This window comes from Peromyscus californicus, unplaced genomic scaffold (assembly GCF_007827085.1).
Source record: "Peromyscus californicus insignis strain IS unplaced genomic scaffold, ASM782708v3 Scaffold_7__1_contigs__length_154581171, whole genome shotgun sequence".
NCBI classification, from domain to species: Eukaryota; Metazoa; Chordata; class Mammalia; order Rodentia; family Cricetidae; genus Peromyscus; species Peromyscus californicus.
Window position 1 is genome coordinate 55,367,349 of NW_026294595.1, and position 19,387 is coordinate 55,386,735.

Consider the following 19,387-nt stretch of genomic DNA (forward strand, 5'->3'; position numbering starts at 1 on the left):
TTCAGATGACTCTAGCTTGTGTCAAGTAACAATAAACTAAGCAACACAACACGTATATGCATATATTTTAAGATGGTTCTGCCGTAGTAAGTTTCCATATGGCGTTTCCAAAAATTTGACATTATCCCAGTTAGAGCAGCTAAGATCCAAAAAAACAAATGCCAACAAATGCTGGTGTGGATGTGGGGAAATAGACCTCTTATTCATTGCTGGTGGGAGTGCAAACTGGTACAGCCAGTATGGAAATCAGTGTGGGGGTTCCTCAGGAAGCTGGGAATAGATCTACTATAGGACCTAGTTATACCACTTCTGGGCATATATCCAGAGGCTTTACATCCTACCACAGAGATATTTGCTCCTATATGTAATTGCTGCTGTATGCACAGAAACCTAGAAATGGAAACAACCTTGATGTCGATCAGCTGACGGATGGGTAATAAAAATGCAGAATACACAGTGGACTATTATTCATCTGTAAAGAAAAATGAAATTTACAGGTAAATGGATAGAGCTGGACACCATCATTCAGAGTAAGGTAACACAGACCCAGAAAGACAAATATTGCATATTCCCTCTCACATATCAATGCTAGATTTGAAACTTTAGATATGTGTGTTAAATTGGGGGTACCTATAGAGTCAGGAAACTATTAATGGACCATAGGATGTGCTTCTAAGGAAGGGGGACAGAACATATGGTATGAAGGGAGAAAGGGGAATAATGGAGCAGGAAGGGTTAAATGGGGTCAGGGATGGGAGGGTAGGGTGGAGGGAGTCTTATAGGGAAGGATAACTAACCATACATAATAAGGTCTTACTTCATGGGCAGCATTGATAAAACCCTTATGAAATAGCTAAGAGAATTTTACTTTCCTTCATTCTGATAGTAGTAGTAGTAGTTTATTAACTTGATCACAGCCATTTGGTTTTATTTCTGAATAAATTTCAGTTTTATTCTCAGGTTTAAAGGAGAACTCTTGTTTAGGCAGCAGGGTAGTGTTGGTGTCCCTTCCCAAGGCTTGGTCTCAGAACCCAGCAAGAACTCTGCTTGGTGCTCTGGACTAAGAATGTACTGTGGGCACAGTCTCCTGTGATAGGCTTGCTTTAAAAACTTCAGTTTGTACCAAAGAAACAATTCAGGACTCCCGGGGCTCTTTTCTGCCCTGAAGTGGATGAAAGATTTAATCAAATCCAACTGTATGAACCAAGGTCCCGTGAAAGAAAAAAAAAATAATTGTATTAGACTTAAACAAACAAGGATGTTTTCAATGTGATTCTTTACCCAGAGAACTTTCAGTTTTAGTGTTCTGTTTTTCTATGAAGATACATGATAGCTCATTTCTCCTCTCTTCTGAAGTTATTTCAAATCCTTAATTTAGTACAGCATATCTTAGGAATTGAGTTCTCTCTAACACATAAGAATCAAGAAAATGCTATTTTTATCGTTTCCTTACTTTCACAGGGATATAATCTTCTCATAAATTCATATGAATAATTTCTCCTTTTTAGACAGGATATAATTTGACAAGTCAATAATGCAATGAAATTATATGTGAAGGGTTGCCTTTGCAAATAGGTATTATGTAAACATATACCAACAAGGGTTGACTTATATGTGGAGCGCAGTGGTGGGTGACTTTAGTGACTGACATTAACTGTGAAGGCCAGACAGATGAGGAATGATCATGACCTTGGAATGCTAAACTGATATGAAGATCTTTGGTCTTCTCTTTCCCAATGAAGGCTGGATTCCAGCTTGTAGAGAATATAAAAGGCAGACGATAGAAGTTAGACATCGATTTTGCGGTTGTTACAGAGGGAGGGCAGAGTTGACACACAGATGGGGGTCTGGAAATGTGGAAGGGTAGTTAAGGTCTTCGCTATGCCGAGAGACTGTTTTTGGCATTTTGGAGGAGATAGGCAATAGGGAGTGGGCAGAGGGTGCTAACTGTGTGCAGGGTTCAAGGAAGAGCTTTCCCACCTAAATGCCCCTGGAGTACCCTGAGAAATTTAAACTATACTATCATTTTGGTTTAGAGGGATGGATTTCTACTCCCCCCGCCCCACTAACACTTTACCCAAGCCAGGCGGGGTGGGTGGGGGTGGGTGGGGGGGTGGGGGCGCTCTTAAAAAAGATAAGTTTAAGGAAATAAAGGATTACGCTTGCTTCCCAAATCTACTTTGTAATATGTCTGGTGCCATTACAATTACACCTAAGAACACATTTAATCTAAGTACAAAATAGATATAACCCTGTTTTTAAAAGCTAAGAGTACAGATTCCCGAAAGTGAATAGTCTTCTATTGATTTTAATAATACTTCTTTTCCAGGCTGCCTAAATCTCAAATGATCACATTAGTCACACTGCAGAGCTAAAGCTTCGACTCACTGTTGAGTGAGTCAATTCATCTCACATGTTGGATGTTTTAACAAGTGCTCAGTGCTTATGTAACCCACATGTAATAACTTAAGCGTGCTCCTGGAACTATTTTTGACAGCTTCCATAAAAACACTTTAATTGGGGTAGCCAGCAGCTTTTAACTGCCACAGGGGATGTTTTGATATGGGAAGTGGGTGGAAACAAAACAAAAGCTTCACTGAAGAGGGTTCTGATCTCTCCCTCAAACCTACCCCCACTTAATGTTTTTCTTTCTGATGTTATTTCCAGAAAGCTGTTCTTTGCAGACAAATGTGAATGTTTCCAGAAAGTAAATAGTGCTGTGTTTTTGTTTTTTGTTTTTTTAAATGAAAGCAGAAGCAGGAGAAAAGTTTGAAGGAGGCAAAATGGAGGTGAAGAGGAAAATGGAATCCAAGAGCAGAGAGCAAAGGTGAATTCAAAGGAACTGAGAAGTGTGAGGAGAGAAATGAGTGAAACAGTGGCTGTGGAGCTCTGAGTTAGAGGCTGGAGTGACTGACTATCATAGCCTTATGGTACAAAGACAAAAGGAATCTTCTTGGGGCACAAAGGGGTTGATCAGATAAACGTTGTACACCATCTCTCAGCAGTGACTGGGAAACAGGAGAAAACATACTAACCAAGCCTGTCTGCAAATGCTGGCCTCTGTACAGGAAGAGCAGGAGAACAATTCCAGCTATAAGGGGTGGTGGAACATGGTGGTAAATACATGATGGCTACAGCCAGAATGTCTAAATTCAAAGTTATTACTTGTTCATTATCACATAATACATGGAAAGATCACTTATTGTAGTTTCTGTGGATACTTAGCTGGATCCTCTGAGTCTTCATCTCCTAGACCACAAGGTTGCTTCTGGCTGTTGTCTGAATCTTTGCCTCTACAAAATTCATCTGCTGAAACCCTGCACTCCAGAAGGCGACAACATTAGAAGATGGATGGGAGATGTTAGGAAATGACTATGTCATGGAGTAGAGCCCGCAGGAATGGGGTTAGTACCTTATATAAGAGGCCCAAGGTGTCTGGTCTGCCCTTCCATCATCTGAGGACACAGCTAGAATGTGCCATCTATGAGAACAGCCCTCACTGGCTACAAAATTGGCTAGTTCTTTGATGTTAAACTGACAGGCCTCCAGAATTGGGAGAAACAAGCGTTTGTTGTCCTTTGGTTTTGCTTTTCATTTGTTTGTTATTTATAAATCACCCAGCTTATGGCATTTTTGTTTTGGCAGACCAAACAGACTAATAAGGCACATCCCTGGGTTTACTCCTGTGGTGGCTGGCAGCTTTCAGGTCCTCCCTGGCTGTTATTCAAGGACTCTCCTTGCTGCTAATTTGGAACTCTTACTAGATAGCTCCAGAGATGCTTCATTGGAATGAGCCGGTAGAAAAGGACAAGAGGACATTACTTATTCTCAGCAGAGATATCCTGCCATCCATTTTCACAGTGCTCTTCGTTAGGATTGTGGTGGTGGTGGTGAGGGGGTGTGGAGGTTGAAAGGAATCCCCTCACTGTCATTGAAATGAGTCAACAGCAGGAAGGGAAATACAAATAGGGAAAATCCACAGCATGGGAAAGATCTTCAAATAAGATCCGAGGGTAGGTGGAGGTGGAGACATCTTTTCCAGCTACAGAAATTTACAGACACTTGGGAGAGGTGGGTTACAGTACTTCACACAGTGCTGCTTGCCAGCTATGAGAGAGATATGGGCAGGAATTCATGGTGGAATAAAGGCTATGCTCTTTAGTATAATTCTTCTCTAATGTTTCACTCTTTTCTGGGTTTTGATGAGAGTTTTGGGAGGAAGGAAACTGCCTTCCTTTTATTTTTAAAGTTTATTATTATTGCTGCTGCCGCTGTCTTTTTCTTCAGAATTACCCCTTCTCTGTCAGATATAAGAGCATCTCACCTAGTACTTGAGTGAAAGAGACACAAGACCAAAAGGAGCTTCGCTGGAGGCAGCAGCTCCAGGAGTCTTGGCATGCCCATGTGCCAGTGCTGAGTCCTGATATTAAATGAATGACAGCGATAGTTGCTCTTGTTTTGGTCTGGCCTCCCCCAGAAAGCATTGACAGACTTGATGAAACTGTATAAATGAAGTCACTCATGCTGAGGAGCCACCAAACCAAACCAAAGTCAGTTTGTCAACTGACCAACCTTTAAAGAGAAGAAACATTCAGATTTCCCAAATGGGCTAGTTTCATGGAACCTGAAACAACCTGATGTTACCAGTCAGTTACTTTTCTGTCCTGTTTTCCTGTTTGAGCCTTACAGGAATGTGACTTTGAAAGAACTGATCCATTTCTCCCCTTGATTCTGTTTTCTTCAGCTCTTTCTGACTCTGGTGAGGCCCTCTACGGCTCAGCTCAACATTATACTCATTCTAATTTATGAGATAATGTGTTCCCTGATTCTAGAATTTTATGTAAAGCCAATTAATGTCATCGTCATCATCATCATCTTCTTCTTCCTCCTCCTCCTCCTCCTCGTCCTCCTCGTCCTCCTTGTCTTCCTCCTCCTCCTCCTCCTCCTCCTCCTCCTCCTCCTCCTCCTCCTCCTCCTTCTCTTTAAGTCGCTAGGGCCATCCTGTGCACAGGAGAGGGAAGGATAAACTCAAGGGCCTCTCAGGAGTCTCCTTTACCACAAATACAATGAAACATGTTGTGGAATAGAATATTTGTTTAACTAAGTAAAGACGTGTTACATTTGTTTGTGTTGCAGAATAATTACTGTGTAAAGATGTATTACATTTATTTATGCTGCATTTGTTTAACTATGTAAAGGTATGTTGCATTTATTTTACCTTGCCTGCCTAAGGCACCTGGTTGGTCTAATAAAAAGCTGAATGGCCAATAGCTAGGCAGTAGAGGGATAGGTAGGGCTGGCAGGTAGAGAGAATAAGTAGGAGGAGAAATCTAGGCTCAAGAAAGAACAAGGGAGAAAAAGAGGGAGACGCCAGGGGCCAGCCAGCCAGGCAGTTGCCAGCCAGTCAGACATGGAAGAAGCAGGAAAGTAGGACATACAGAATGAAAGGTAAAAAGGCCCAAGGCAAAATGTAGATAAAGAGAAACAGGTTAAATTAAACTATAAGAGTGAGTTGGACAAGCATAAGATAAGATCGAGCATTCATAATTAATAAGTCTCTGGGTTATGATTTTGGGGCTAGTGGTCCAAGAAAGCTGGCTACAAACTTACCAAGCTTTCATTTCCTTTATTCCAAGAAAAAGTAAATAATATCTTCTACAACATTAAATGGGACAATAAGCAATATTAGAGCCAAGATAATGCATGCAAAATAATGAGTATGGACCTTGCACACGCTATTTTAAAATACTTACCATTTTTTCCTCCTAGAGATTTTCTTTCCCATTCCTTCATGCAACTGGTTTCTTTTGATCATTGCTTTGGGGGAGAAATAGAGAAGAACGAAGAGCTGAAGGTGCCTGTTCCCACTTGACTCCCATTCCCCAGATCCACATGGAAATGGAAGGTGGGGGAGAAGTCAAATATTTGGGGGAAACTGTATAGGATTAGTCCCTAGAAAGAACTGGGTGAACATGAACTTCTCCCGGCTCGAATCATAACAGGTACAGCATATGTCTTAGTTTCTATTGCTGTGAAGAGGAACCATGACCATGGCAACTCTTATAAAGGAAAATGTTTAATTGGGTGGCTTATAGTTCAGAGGTTTAGTCTGTTACTATCATGGTGAGACAGGGTGCTGGAGAGGTAGCTGAGAGTTCTACATCTTGACTTGCAGGCAACAGGAAATGGTTTAGGGCACTGGGCATGGCTTGAGCATATATGAGACCTCAAAGCCCGCCTCTGCAGTGACATACTTCCTCAACAAGGTCATACCTCCTAAAAGTGCCACTCCCTATGTGCTTATGGGGGTCAATTACATTCAAACTACCACAGCATACAAAAGAGACGTGTGTGTGTGTGTGTGTGTGTGTGTGTGTGTGTGTGTGTGTGTGTGTGTGTGTTTTAATAAGCTATTTGGTAGAAATTAGAATTAGGGCCATGTAAGAAAATGATCAGACTATATCACAGAGAGAAGGTATCTACAATCTCCCTTGATCCTGCAGTATGTGCTCTGTAAGCCTTGGATTAAGTCTCATGAATTTGCCCAGCAAAAGCAATAATGGGGATTTTGTTACCTGGTTTAGGCTTAGATTGAGTCAAAATTTAATATCATTTGGTAGTGTGTTTTAAGTCCTGCATCTATAGTCAGCAAGCTCATTAATTCTGTATTAGAAGATGACAAAATTTTGTCAGACTGCTTTAGGAAAACTTTCCTCTAAGAATTATTGTTCTGTATATCAGAAAATTTCAGAATTAAAAAAAAAATGTTATGGCTTTGATGTATAAATAGAAATTATCAGGCACAGGGCAGAGAGGCACTATATGGAACACGAAACTTAGGGAATTGAATTACTTTTTCCTTTCACATTTTCTGTATAGTTGAGAGCTTTGGTGGTAGGAACAACCCAAGACTGACATAATTAATCTTTGATCAGTTTTCCTCGTGGTTCTGAAAATCCTTAATGGCATAAAACCCTGCAGGGTTAGAGAGTGGCTAAGGCTACTGGCCCGAGGCAAAGCTGTCAGAACTCACCCTTTGCCTCTGCCACTTACAATTGGATTTTTTTTTTTGGTTTTTCGAGACAGGGTTTCTCTGTGTAGCTTTGTGCCTTTCCTGGAACTCACTCTGTAGTCCAGGCTGGCCTCGAACTTACAGAGATCCGCCTGGCTCTGCCTCCCGAGTGCTGGGATTAAAGGCGTGCGCCACCACCGCCCGGCTACAATTGGATTTTAATTAGTCAAACCTGCTTGGTATCACTATGAATTAGTTACTTCTTACATTCAAACAATAACAAGCATCCTAACCTGTAGAGCAAGGATAATAACATTACTTCAGTTATATAGTTATTGTGAGAAGCAAATGAGATAATTTGTGAAAGTTCTGAAAACTAATTAGTATACATGACTGGCCTGATACACAGAAGCAGATTGTTCGTACCTGGCTTTTGCTCTCTGGTCAATTTTTCCTGCCCAGTTTCTTTTGCCATCTTGCAGACCCTTCATTGGATTTTTTTTTCTTCTTCCTGCTTCATGTATGCCCCAAAGAGCAACAGGAAACTGAACCTCAACTCCTGAAACCCGACTGTAGAACTTCTTATAGAAGATGGGAGAGGAACATGTGAGACTGATACCAACCTGAAACAAAGCATCAGCTGCCACAAACTGTTCATGCCCTTCTGAGAGGCTCCCCAGCAGATCATCTGTGCCTCTTGCTCTGCCTTGCTGTCCACATGTGGAGCTGGTTCATTTCCTTCCTTGGCTCTGTCCTCTTGGGGTCCAACATCTAAACTCCAGGCAGTAGCTCAGTCTCTTCAGAACCAACGTTTTGTTTCCTGGGAACATGGGAACATTTCTTTTTCCTCATCTCAGACATCTCTAGTCTCAATCTCTTCTTTATTTTAGATATCCCAGTGGCTCATAAAAACCCACTTTCACTAAATGCGTTGTCTTTCACTAAATGTTAATTTTCTCCACCTTCTAAAACTGTCACAGATTTCAATCTGATTTTGACTATACCAAACTTCATTTAAAAAGAAGCTGGAGAGAGATGGCTTAGCAGTTAAGAGCACTGGATGCTCTTCCAGAGGAATAGGCTTTGATTCCCAGTACCCACAGGGTGGCTCTCAACCATCCATCTATAACTCCAGTTCTAGGGGATAAAATACCTCCTTCTGGCCTCCATGGGCACTAGGCATACACATAGTGCATAGACATACATACAAACAAAACATCCATATACATAAAATACACAAAAAATAAATAAAAGTCCTATTTATAGCCCTATCATAATTCACAATTATTGTTCCCGGAGCAGAGACAGGTAGGGAAGACAGTGAATCAAAATCACCCCAATAACTTACGTCCTGTATCAAGTCCAAGATTTCTTTCATAAGTCATGGCTCTTTTGATTCAAAGCTTACTAGTTATCACATCTTCCTGTAGGAGGCCCCATTCCTGATTAAACTCAACTTCCTGTAATGTATTGAGACTAAGGAAGCCACTCTTTAGGTCTACTAACTAGTGAGGCCTGGGTGAGTTAGAATTTACTATTTGATCTGAAATAAAGGACCAGTTGGACATTTTCTTAGATGCTCCATTTGTGTGTGTGTGTGTGTGTGTGTGTGTGTGTGTGTGTGTGTGTGTGTGTGTGTGTGAGAGAGAGAGAGAGAGAGAGAGAGAGAGAGAGAGAGAGAGAGAGAGAGAGAGAGAGAGAAATGGCACATTTATTCTAAAAAGAGAACTATTCTGTGTGTATACAATGGGGAGCTTTCATTCAGGATGATTAAATAATGACGAGGACTCTAGCTGTGCTAGAATCATACAATATCATTGAAATAAAACACGGACCACACACCACTGTGGCTAAGCTACCTGTGCAATGGATTTTGTAAACAAGTAGCCCCGATGAGGTGGAAAGGCATTTGAACTAACTTCTTCAGTTTGATGGACTATACTCCCTTGCTCCTGGTTTGAAGGCTACTATATGAGCCTAAGAGACAGCCTTCCTTCTATAACTTGTACCCAGAGGGATCAGCATTGGCCCCTGTGCAATCTGGACCTCTAGAGCAAGAAGAGATGACTATCTCTAGTCTTTTTATTGCCAAAGAACAAGAAGCAAGAGGCAGTTTAAGTACCTGAAAGAGAATGACTTCCACATATTAGTGTTGCCAGATTTGACAAGCAAAACTATATGACATCTAGTTATGTTTTGATTTCAGATAATTAGGGAGAACATTTTATATAAGTGTGTCTCATGCAGTACTTGAAACATGCTTGCACTAAAAATTAGGCATTTTCATTTAACTTGTATCCTATAATGAATCTGGCACCTCTACTTCAGTGGGAACTAGGAGATTTACCCTCAAATTAGATTTAACCATACTAACTTAAAAATATTTAGAGCGGATGCCTTCCCTACGATTAGAAGCCAAATGTTATGAGAGTAATTTTGGCGTCTCACTCCTTGCTTACCAAAAGCACAGTGATAGTGGTCATACACTGGCACCTTTTATACAACAGTGCTCTCTACAAATGATCAGGAGGGGAGGGTGTGGAAAGACAGATTGTATCTTTTTGGTTGTGGGTCAAGGTGACCTGGTTTCTGTAATGACTATATTCTTCATGGTTTCCATATTTGTGTGGCAGATCTGTAATAGGGCAATAGTCTGAGAGATCGATAGAGGTTCCAGATCCAAGTGTAGAAACCACTTCCGATTGGGCAGGAGAGAAAACTGTTGGGCTTGGAGAAACATGCTAACCTGTGCATTAGGGGATAAGCTCTTTCTCATCCATGCTCCCTTCTCCCTGCCTTTCTCTTTCCTTTCCCTCTCCCTCCCAGTCACCCGTTCCTTGCCTTCAGTCACGAGGTACCTTCTTTGCTCTGACAAGGCATCCCCATTATGATCAACTGAAACCTCTGAAATGAAGTAAATACATCTTTCCTCCCTCAAGGGTGTGTGTCAAATATTTTGTTATGATGGAAATCTGACTAATAGAAGGGGAACGAGGGCATACATGAAGAAGAGAGAGAGAGAGAGGGGGATGGATAGAGGCACTGAGGTGAATTGGTGGGATAGAAGCCACATTTATTGGTGATATCTTTAGGTGTGTGTGGCAGGCGAGTGGCAAACAGACTCCCAGGCAGTAACTGAAAAATGACATGTACATTTTAAGAACATTGAATGAATATTTGACTAGAAATAGCCAGGGGTCGTAGCACAAATCTTTAATCTTAGCACCCAGGAGGCGGAGGCAGGCAGATCTCTGAGTTCAAGGTCAGCCTGGTCTACAGAGTTCCAAACCAGTCAGGGCTACACAGAAAAAAAAAAAAAATCCTGTCTCTAAAAAAAATGAAACAAACAAACAAACAAAAGATATCTTTATTATGGCTGCTTTTTAAAGACTCTGAAATAGGGTTTCTCTCTATAGCTTTGGAACCTATCTTGGAACTCACTCTGTAGTCCAGGCTGGCCTTGAACTCACAGAGATCCACCTGTCTCTGCCTCCTGAGTGCTAGGATTAAAGGCGTGTGCCACCACTGCATGGCTAAAGACTCTGAAATTATTCATTAATTTTAAATAATTGCACTTTCAGGTTTATGGAAAAGGTAAAAGAAAGATACGACAAACCCTTGCATAGCCCTAAGCAAGAATTCTCAGATTTCACGCTGGCTTTATCATTCTCCACCAGTCTCCCTTTTTCCTATTTTCCTCTTGTCTCTACTCCCACTCCAACCATTTGAGAGGAGGAGCTAAAAAGGAAGCCAGATTGCACTTAAGCACTTGCAAATGGATTTTCTAAGACAAAGATTGACTCTTAACAAAATCATACTAAAACGAACAAAGCCATGAAATTGACACTGACAAAAAACAAAACAAAACTGTCACTCAACAGACCTTTTGACAATTTCACTACTTTCCTCAATAATGCTGTTTGTCAGAAAAGGAAAATTTAGACCTCAGGTTGCTCTCACGTGCCCCATCCTGACAGACTCCTTTAATCCCAAACAGTGTCTCAAGTTGGCATGGTCTTTTGACTTTCATAATGTGACAATACCGAAGAGGATCATCAGTGGCTTTGTAGAATGCCCTGTAGTTTGGATTTGTCATGATTACATGATTTAGGTTATGCACATTTTGTGAGGAATACCACAAAAAGGATGTGCTTCTCCTTAGTGTATCAAATGAGAGGGTGTAGGCTGTTGATTTCATTGAGACAATTTTGTCTCAGCTAAGCAGTCTACTCAGTGATAGAGTCGATTTATATTCTACTGCAAGTCTTTTCTTATTTTTATCTTTCTGGGTTCTATCAAACAATCCATGGACGAACCTTCTGAACATTCATAGTGTACTTTATTAGATACAATTTCATTGCATGTGTCAACCTGTCCTCTTCACAATAGCTTTTAATTTTCATTTGGAAAATGCACCTTAGTCTGGGGGAATCAATACCATACTTCACCTTGTCTAGGCCTGTGAAAGTATTGTTATCTCCTTGGATACTTGATTCAATCACTGCTGGGAATCTTAGGTCTTTAGATTGTAGTGCTGTTTTGTTGTAGTGACAGTGGTATGAATGAATGTGAAGTCTGGATCCGCTGTGGTTTTTCCTGATATGGGGTCGACCTAAGAACACAGATCACTGGGGGAGGAAATCTTTGAGAAATTTAAGACTAGATGATATTGGTGAAATTATTAAGGCCACTCCACGTAGTTAAAAGGGAGGTTTATTTTGTGGGGTAACTTACAAGTGAAGGGATAGGTAACAGGATCTGGGAAAGGTGTAACAGAGTCCGGCGGTGAACTTTGCTTGGTCTACCTCCAGCGTCCAGGGTCCAGGACCAAGAGAGGCGGCACATCTGGATCTTCATCTTCAGGGTCCTCTCTTGGCCCTGCCTTGTAGGTGTGACAGTTACCAAAGCCTCAATTGGGGTTGGAACTTCCAGGTCAAAGCTGGAATGGCTACCCACTACAAGACACTTCATTGATTTTACAGATATCTAGACTACCCCAGACCTGCAGAATACTGTTGAGCGGTTTCTACACCAAAGATTTTACTGTCCGGTGTTACAGGAAACATATGGGGGCTGTGGGAGCCCACAGTGACTCCACCTTGTGGCTTGATTCCATCTTGATTTAAGGTCAGAGAGTTCAAGCTTGTTATTGCTCCTCAAGCCTGAATAACAGTATGTTTGGCCAACTGTGTGGTTACTAGATGCTTTGAGAATTAAAGAGGTGTTTACACTTATTTGTTCCTTGAACCATGGTAAGGAAGTCTTTTGCCCCCCTTGCTTTGGGCATAAAAAAGCTATGAGAAATAAATTCTGGGCTGCTGCAGTATTCACTGAGAGCCCTCCCAATTCTGTCCTTGTCTCTGTCTTTTCTTTTATATCTCTGTTTTTTCTATCTGTCTTTTCTTAATCCTCACTTCCCTATTCCTGTACTGTTCACAGGTCGGCTGGTCCTGACAGGGGGCATCTTTGATTGTGTGTGATGATAGGTTACTTTTATCAGCATTTAGTTGGCTAGGGTTGGTAATTGCTCAGGCTAAAATATTAGTAGATTATTCTCTTACAGATAGTTAATTTTTCAGATTTGAATTGAGATTTTTCATCAGTTTGGACTGAAGTTATTCTAGCTTGCAGGGATATAACTAAGAGAGTACTTATAAGTAGCAATGGGCAGAATATTCTCACTAGCATCTGTTTTGATGCTTAGGCTGAAGTCTATGCTAGTGATTAAATACTTTGCATATTTTCTTTGTGACAAGACCCAGAATTCCTAGGTCTACTGTATTTGGAGGGAGATTTAGTGTTTACAATGCCAAGAAACTAGTCCGATTTTTGTTACAATAATGAAGTATCTGAGGCATGCTACTTTATAAAGTAAATAGATTTAGTCTGCGCATGATTCTGGAGGTTCTAAGTGTTGCAACCTTCTTTTATGATGGTTTGCTTGTTGATGGAGTCCACAGTGGTAGAGGACATCTCATAGCAAGAGAGAGAGAGTCACACATGTGCCTGTTAGTTCTCTCCCTCATTTTATGAAGCCACTAGGAGTCAATTATGAGGACCCTGCATTAATGACCTTATATCAACTTAATCACTTCCCAAAGGCTCTACCTCTTAAACATACCATTATCAGAAAACCTTTTTATTCTTATAATAACTTATAATAGGGATGAAATTCTAGCACCTGAAGCCTTGCCTGAATGTACACCTGTCACCTAAACTCCAAGAGGTTTAGGAACTCTGTACCAGATATCTGGCCTTAGCTCACTTGTGCCACCATCATGGAATCCCACAGACTGGGGGATTTATAGAGAAGAAAATTATTTCTCACAGTTCTGAAGATCTGGAAGTCCAAGATGAAGACACCAACATTTATATCTGGTAAGGGTCTTATTTTGTATGTGTGGTGCTGGAGTTCTAGCTTGGGGCTTCATATTGCTAAACATGTTCTCTATCACTGAGCTGCATAGCCATCTCATCCACATTCTTACTGCATCCTCTTGTGGCACAAGGTGAAAGAACAGAGAAGCAGGCAAGTGAAGAGCATTTCCTTCAACCCCAAGACATTGTCAGATAGTCCTAACCTACTTATGAAGGTGAAAACTCATGTCTTACTCATCTCCCAAAGACCACACGTGCTGCTACAGTTTCACTGAGGGTTGAGTCTCAAAATGGATTTAGGAGAAGACACCATTATTCAAGCCACAGCATGCTTCTGTTACTTAGGAAACAATGCAGGTCTCACGAATTCTGTTTTGAGAACCCTGTACAACAAAGCCACCTCTGGAGGCATCACCATCCCTGACATCAAGCTCTACTATAAAGCTATAGTAATAAAAACAGCTTGGTATTGGCATAAAAACCAACATGTGGACCAATGGAATCAAGTTGAAGACCCTGACATTAACCCACACATCTATGAACACCTGATTTTTGACAAAGAAGCCAAAACTGTACAATGGAAAAAAGAAAGCATCTTCAACAAAAGGTGCTGGCATAACTGGACGTCAACATGTAGAAAATTGCAAATTGAGCCGGGTGGTGGTGGCACATGCCTTTAATCCCAGCACTTGGGAGGCCGAGCCAGGTGGATCTCTGTGAGTTCGAGGCCAGCCTGGACTACCAAGTAAGTTCCAGGAAAGGCGCAAAGCTACACAGAGAAACCCTGTCTCGGGGAAAAAAAAAAAAAAGAAAAAAAAGAAAATTGCAAATTGTTCCATATCTATTGTCATGCACAAAACTCAAGTCCAAGTGGATCAAAAAAATCAGTATGGAGGTTTCTAAGATAATTGGGAATCAATCTACCTCAAGACCCAGCTATACCACTCTTGGGCATATACCTAAGGAATGCTCAATCATGCTCAACTATGTTCATAGCAGTATTATTCATAATAGCCAGAAGCTGGAAACAACCTAGACGCCCCTCAATTGAAGAATGGATTAAGAAAATGTGGTACATATACACAATGGAGTACTACTCAGCAATGAAAAACAATGGCATCATGAAATTTGCAGGCAAATGGATGGAACTAGAAAATATCATCCTGAGTGAGGTAAACCAGACTCAGAAGGACAAACATGGTATGTACTCACTCATAAGTGGATACTACTAGATGTAGGGCAAGGGATGGCCAGACTACAACCCACAGCTCCAGAGAAGCTAGCTAACAAGGAAGACCCAAAGAGGGATGCATGGATCACCCTGGGAAGGAGAAATAGATGAGATCTCCATGAGCATGAGTAAACTGGGGATGAGGGATGTGCAATGGAAGGTAGAGGATGGGGGATGAGAACATAAGGGGATGGGATGTTCGAGCTGGAACAGGGATGGAGTGGGAAAGTTGTGAAATAGATACCATGATAGAGGGAGACATCATGGGGATAGGGAGAAACTGGGTGCTAGGGAAGTTCCCAGGAATCCCCAAGGATGACCCCAGCTTGGACTACTAGCAATAGTGGAGAAGGTGCCTGAACTGAACTGACTTACCCCAGTGATCAGATCGGTGAATATCCTAACTTTCATCACAGAGCTTTTCTCCAGTGACTGATGGAAGCAGATGCAAAGATTCACAGCCAAACACCAGGCAGAGCTCCAGGAGTCCAGTCAAAGAGAGAGAAGAGGAATTCTATGAGCAAGTGCATGGGGATCATGATGGGGAAACCTTCACAGATGACCAAACCAAACTAGAGGGAACTCATGAAAGTTGGATCAATGGCTGTGGAGCCTGCGTGGGACTGGACTAGATCCTCTGTATGGTGAGACAGTTGTGTAGGTTGATCTGCTTGGGGGGCCTCCTGGATCAGAATCCATCTCTGGTGTATGAGTGGGCTTTGTGGAGCCCACTACCTATGATGGGACACCTCATGCAGCCTTGAGGTAGGGGGAAGGACTTGGACTTGCCTCTACTTGATGTGCCTCCCCATGGGAGGCCTTGCCTTCTTGTGGGGGGGAGTGGGGGATGGGTTGGGAAGGGAAGACTGGGGCAGGGGTGGGAGGAGGGAAGAGAGTGATCTTTGATTGGTGTGTAAAATGAATGAAAAAAATTTCTTAATAAAAAAATAAAATAAAATAAAGAATTTAAAAAAACAAAAAACAAAAGACCCTAAGCAGTCATTCAGTCAAGAAAAATAAGAGGAAGAAATGAAAGGGATCCAGATTGAAATGAAAGAAATAAAACTATCTCTCGTAACAGATGGCATGATGCTCCATGTAGAAATTCCTCAGTATCTGTAGTTCAAGTTGTTGTGACAGCAGAGCCATTGTAACAGTATCAGGATTTCTAAACAGATGCAGGGATGAGGGTAAGGTAGGGAATGAATAGAAGTCAAGTCCAAAAAACATAATATTCCTTAACTGAGTAGTTTTTTTATGAGCCAGTTAAAGTGAACTTTTCAACAGTGTTGGATTAACTGTGGAACCACATACCCAAACTGAACCCTAATCCTTTCCTCATCCCATGTACAAAAATCAACCTCAAGTGCATCAAAGAGCTAAAACTACAAAACTATTAGAGCAAAGGTTCTCAACCTGTGGGTCATGACCTCTTTGGGGATAAAACAACCCTTTCACAGGGACTGTAAATCAGATATTTACATTACAATTCATAACAGTAGCAAAATTACAGTTATGAAGTACCAATGAAAATACCATTAGGTTGGGGTCACCACAACATGATAAACTGTATTAAAGGGTCACATTATTAAGAAGGCCAAGAACCACTGTATTAGAGGAAACCAAAGGGCAAATTCCATGACCTTGAATTTGACAAATAGTCTTGGCTATGACACCAGATGTACAAAGGAAAGGAAAAATAATACAGACCATTAAAATTATATACTTTTACACTTCAAAGGCTTTTGTTGAGAAGGTGACAAGACAATCTACAATATGGGAGAAAATATTTGCAATTCATATACCTGATAGGAGACTTGAATGCAAAATATCCAAAGAACATTTACAACTCTATAAAAAAAGTTCTTGTTTTTAAATAGACTAAGGAAGATGTACAAGGAGCTAGTAAACACTTGAAAAGCTGCAAAACAACATTAATCATCAAAGAAATGCAAATCAAAAGCAGAATGAGGTATCAATTTACATCAAGATTAGAATCAGAAGCCAGATAAGTACTGCCAAAGAGAAGACTGAGCAATCTTTCCCTCTGACACTGCTGTCAGAATATAAAATTGTGCAGCTACCTTAGAAGACTCTAGCATTTCCTCAAACACTTGAACACAGAGCTATAGCAATATAGTAATCCTCTCTGTATGCAACCCCTCAAAAAATTTAAATCAAGCTGGTCGGTGGTGGCACACATCTTTAATCCTAGCACTCGAAAGGCAGAGGCAGGTGGGTCTGCACTAGACCCTCTGCAGATATGCTGTGGTTGTTTAACTTGGGGTTTTTTGTGGGACTCCTAACAGTGGGAGCGGGGATGTCTCTGATTCTTTTACCTGCTTTCAGGACCCTTTTCCTCCTACCGAGTTGCCTTACAGCCTTGATATGAGGGTTTGTGCCTAGTCTTATTGCATCTTTTTAATGCCATATTTGGTTGATATCCCTGGGAAGTCTGCTCTTTTCTGAAGGGAAAAAGAGGAGCACTGGGTCTAGGGGAGAGAAGGTGAGGAAGAGGGGAGGATGGGGAGGAAAGGGATGAAGGGGAGGCTGTGGTTGGGATGCGTTATATGAGAGAAGACTAAAGAAAAAAAGCAATAGTGACTTCTGTATACTTGTCTTGATTCACATATTGGTTTTCAAGGACTCTTCCCCACCCCTCTTTTTGAGACAGAGTTTCTATGTGTAGCCCTGCCTGTTCTGGAACTTGCTCTGTGGACCAGGCTGGACTTGAACTTAGAAATCTTCTTGCCTCTGCCTCCTGAGTGCAGGGGCTAAAGGTGTGTGCCACCACCACCTGCCTAGGTTTTTAAGGATGCTTGGTTCCAGCTTTCATCTCCAAGTTCCTACTAGTAATTACTTATTTGAAACCAGTCACACACTGAGGTCTGTGCCTTCATGAAGGAATAGGGATAATATGTGTGAGAAACCACCGAGAAATTAGTTCATTTCTATGCAAATATTCTTATTAAGAGAAAACGTCTTTGTGTCCAGAAAGAAGAATTAAGGGGCTAATCTATAGATGGCTGAGAAACTGGATCTGGTATGGACAATTATTCTTCCATTTGATTATTTTCGTATTTGTAAGTTGGCCAGTTATAAAGATGGCAAACAAGAAGATACTTTGGAACAGAAAGTCCTGTGTTTGGATGACCCATCCCTCATTTACAGGTTGTATGATTTTGAACAAGTTGTCTAAGTCTGAACCTCAGTTATAAAAGTTGTAAACCCACAATATAATAAATGATATATGTATCATCATGTCATCAAGTTAGATAATGTTATACCCAGTAATAGTAGGAAATCAAAAAACTTTTCCACTGTAACATTCTGTAATTTCAATGTAAACGAGGGTTGTTGGCAATCATACCATTGGCCATTCCAGAAATGCTCTTTGGTTCCAAGTAACTAAGTAGATTTGTTCTTTTTCTTCAAAATACCAGTGGTAGGTCACATATATATCCTTCCCATGCTTTCTCACTCTCAGACTCCTTGTAATATCCAACGAAATAGTTACAAGATAATTCAATTCTTTCTGAAAGCTGAGGGCAATCTCTGGAGCCGTAGCTGTTCAAGTCATCTGTTAGTAGAATACTTCTCTGATTATTCCTTTTTCTCTGGTATGGCATTGCTCATAGGGATTGCTTTGCATTATATTGACATTGTAAAGTGTTTAAGACCTGATAGAATCTAATAAGTCTTACTGTTGGCACCCAATGCTCACTGAATGGATGGATGGATGGATGGATGGACAGACAGACAGACGAATGAATGAATGGATAAACGGAGCAGAAGAATAATTAAAGGAGAGACAAGTATAGATGTTAATTTTCTGTTGCTGTGATAAATTATCATGAGCAAGGCAACTTATCGAAGGAAAAGTTTATCTGGATTTACGGTTCTGGAGGGATAAGAATACATCATGGTGGGGAGGTGCAACAGCAGGTAGGCATGGTGGTTGAAGCAGGAACCCGAGCTGTCACATCCCTTACCGCAAGCATGAAGCAGCGAGAGCGAGTTGGAAGTTGAAAGAAGGTATATAATCTGAGAGCCTGCCCCAGTGACACACTCCCTTCAGCAAGGCCACACCTTCTAAACCTCTCTCCAAATAATACCACTGACTGGGAACAGGGTCTTTAAATAATACCTAAGCCTGTGCGGGCATTTCTCATTCAAATCCCAAACCAAGTTATCTTCCTCTGTACTCAAGAGAAGGCAGTGTTTGATGTTACCTCACTCTGCACTCTTACCATTGTACCATGCCTGATACACAACCGAATCTTTGCTTTGCCATTTGAGGTGGGCCTGCTGCTGTTGACTGCTGCATCACTTGCTTGGTAAAGGGTTTTGTGGAAAAATACTGTGGTTCTTATAAACTGGCTATTAATATATCAGTGCTTAATACCAGCCACTGAGTATTAATGCTTAACGAACTTTAATGTCTCAGTGATAAGCCATTTTTAAGTTTAAAAAACAGGAGAGGGTTATAGTAAGAGTAAAGTATATGACAAGCTAAGCTTTTGATTGGAAATTGGTGTGATAACAAAGACTATTGGGGTTCAGCCCCTTAAAGTCTTTTCCCAGAGTTCCAGAAGAGACACTACCAGTGGCAAATTAATTAATCTAAGGGATTTCGAATGAATCGATGTACTGAACTCTTTGGTCCATTCACTTTATTCTTCTGAGTCAATTCACTCTCTCTACATAGCTTCTTTTCTGCTCTCCTACTTAACTCCTGTCTTGCCTGATTCTCTTTACATTTTTCT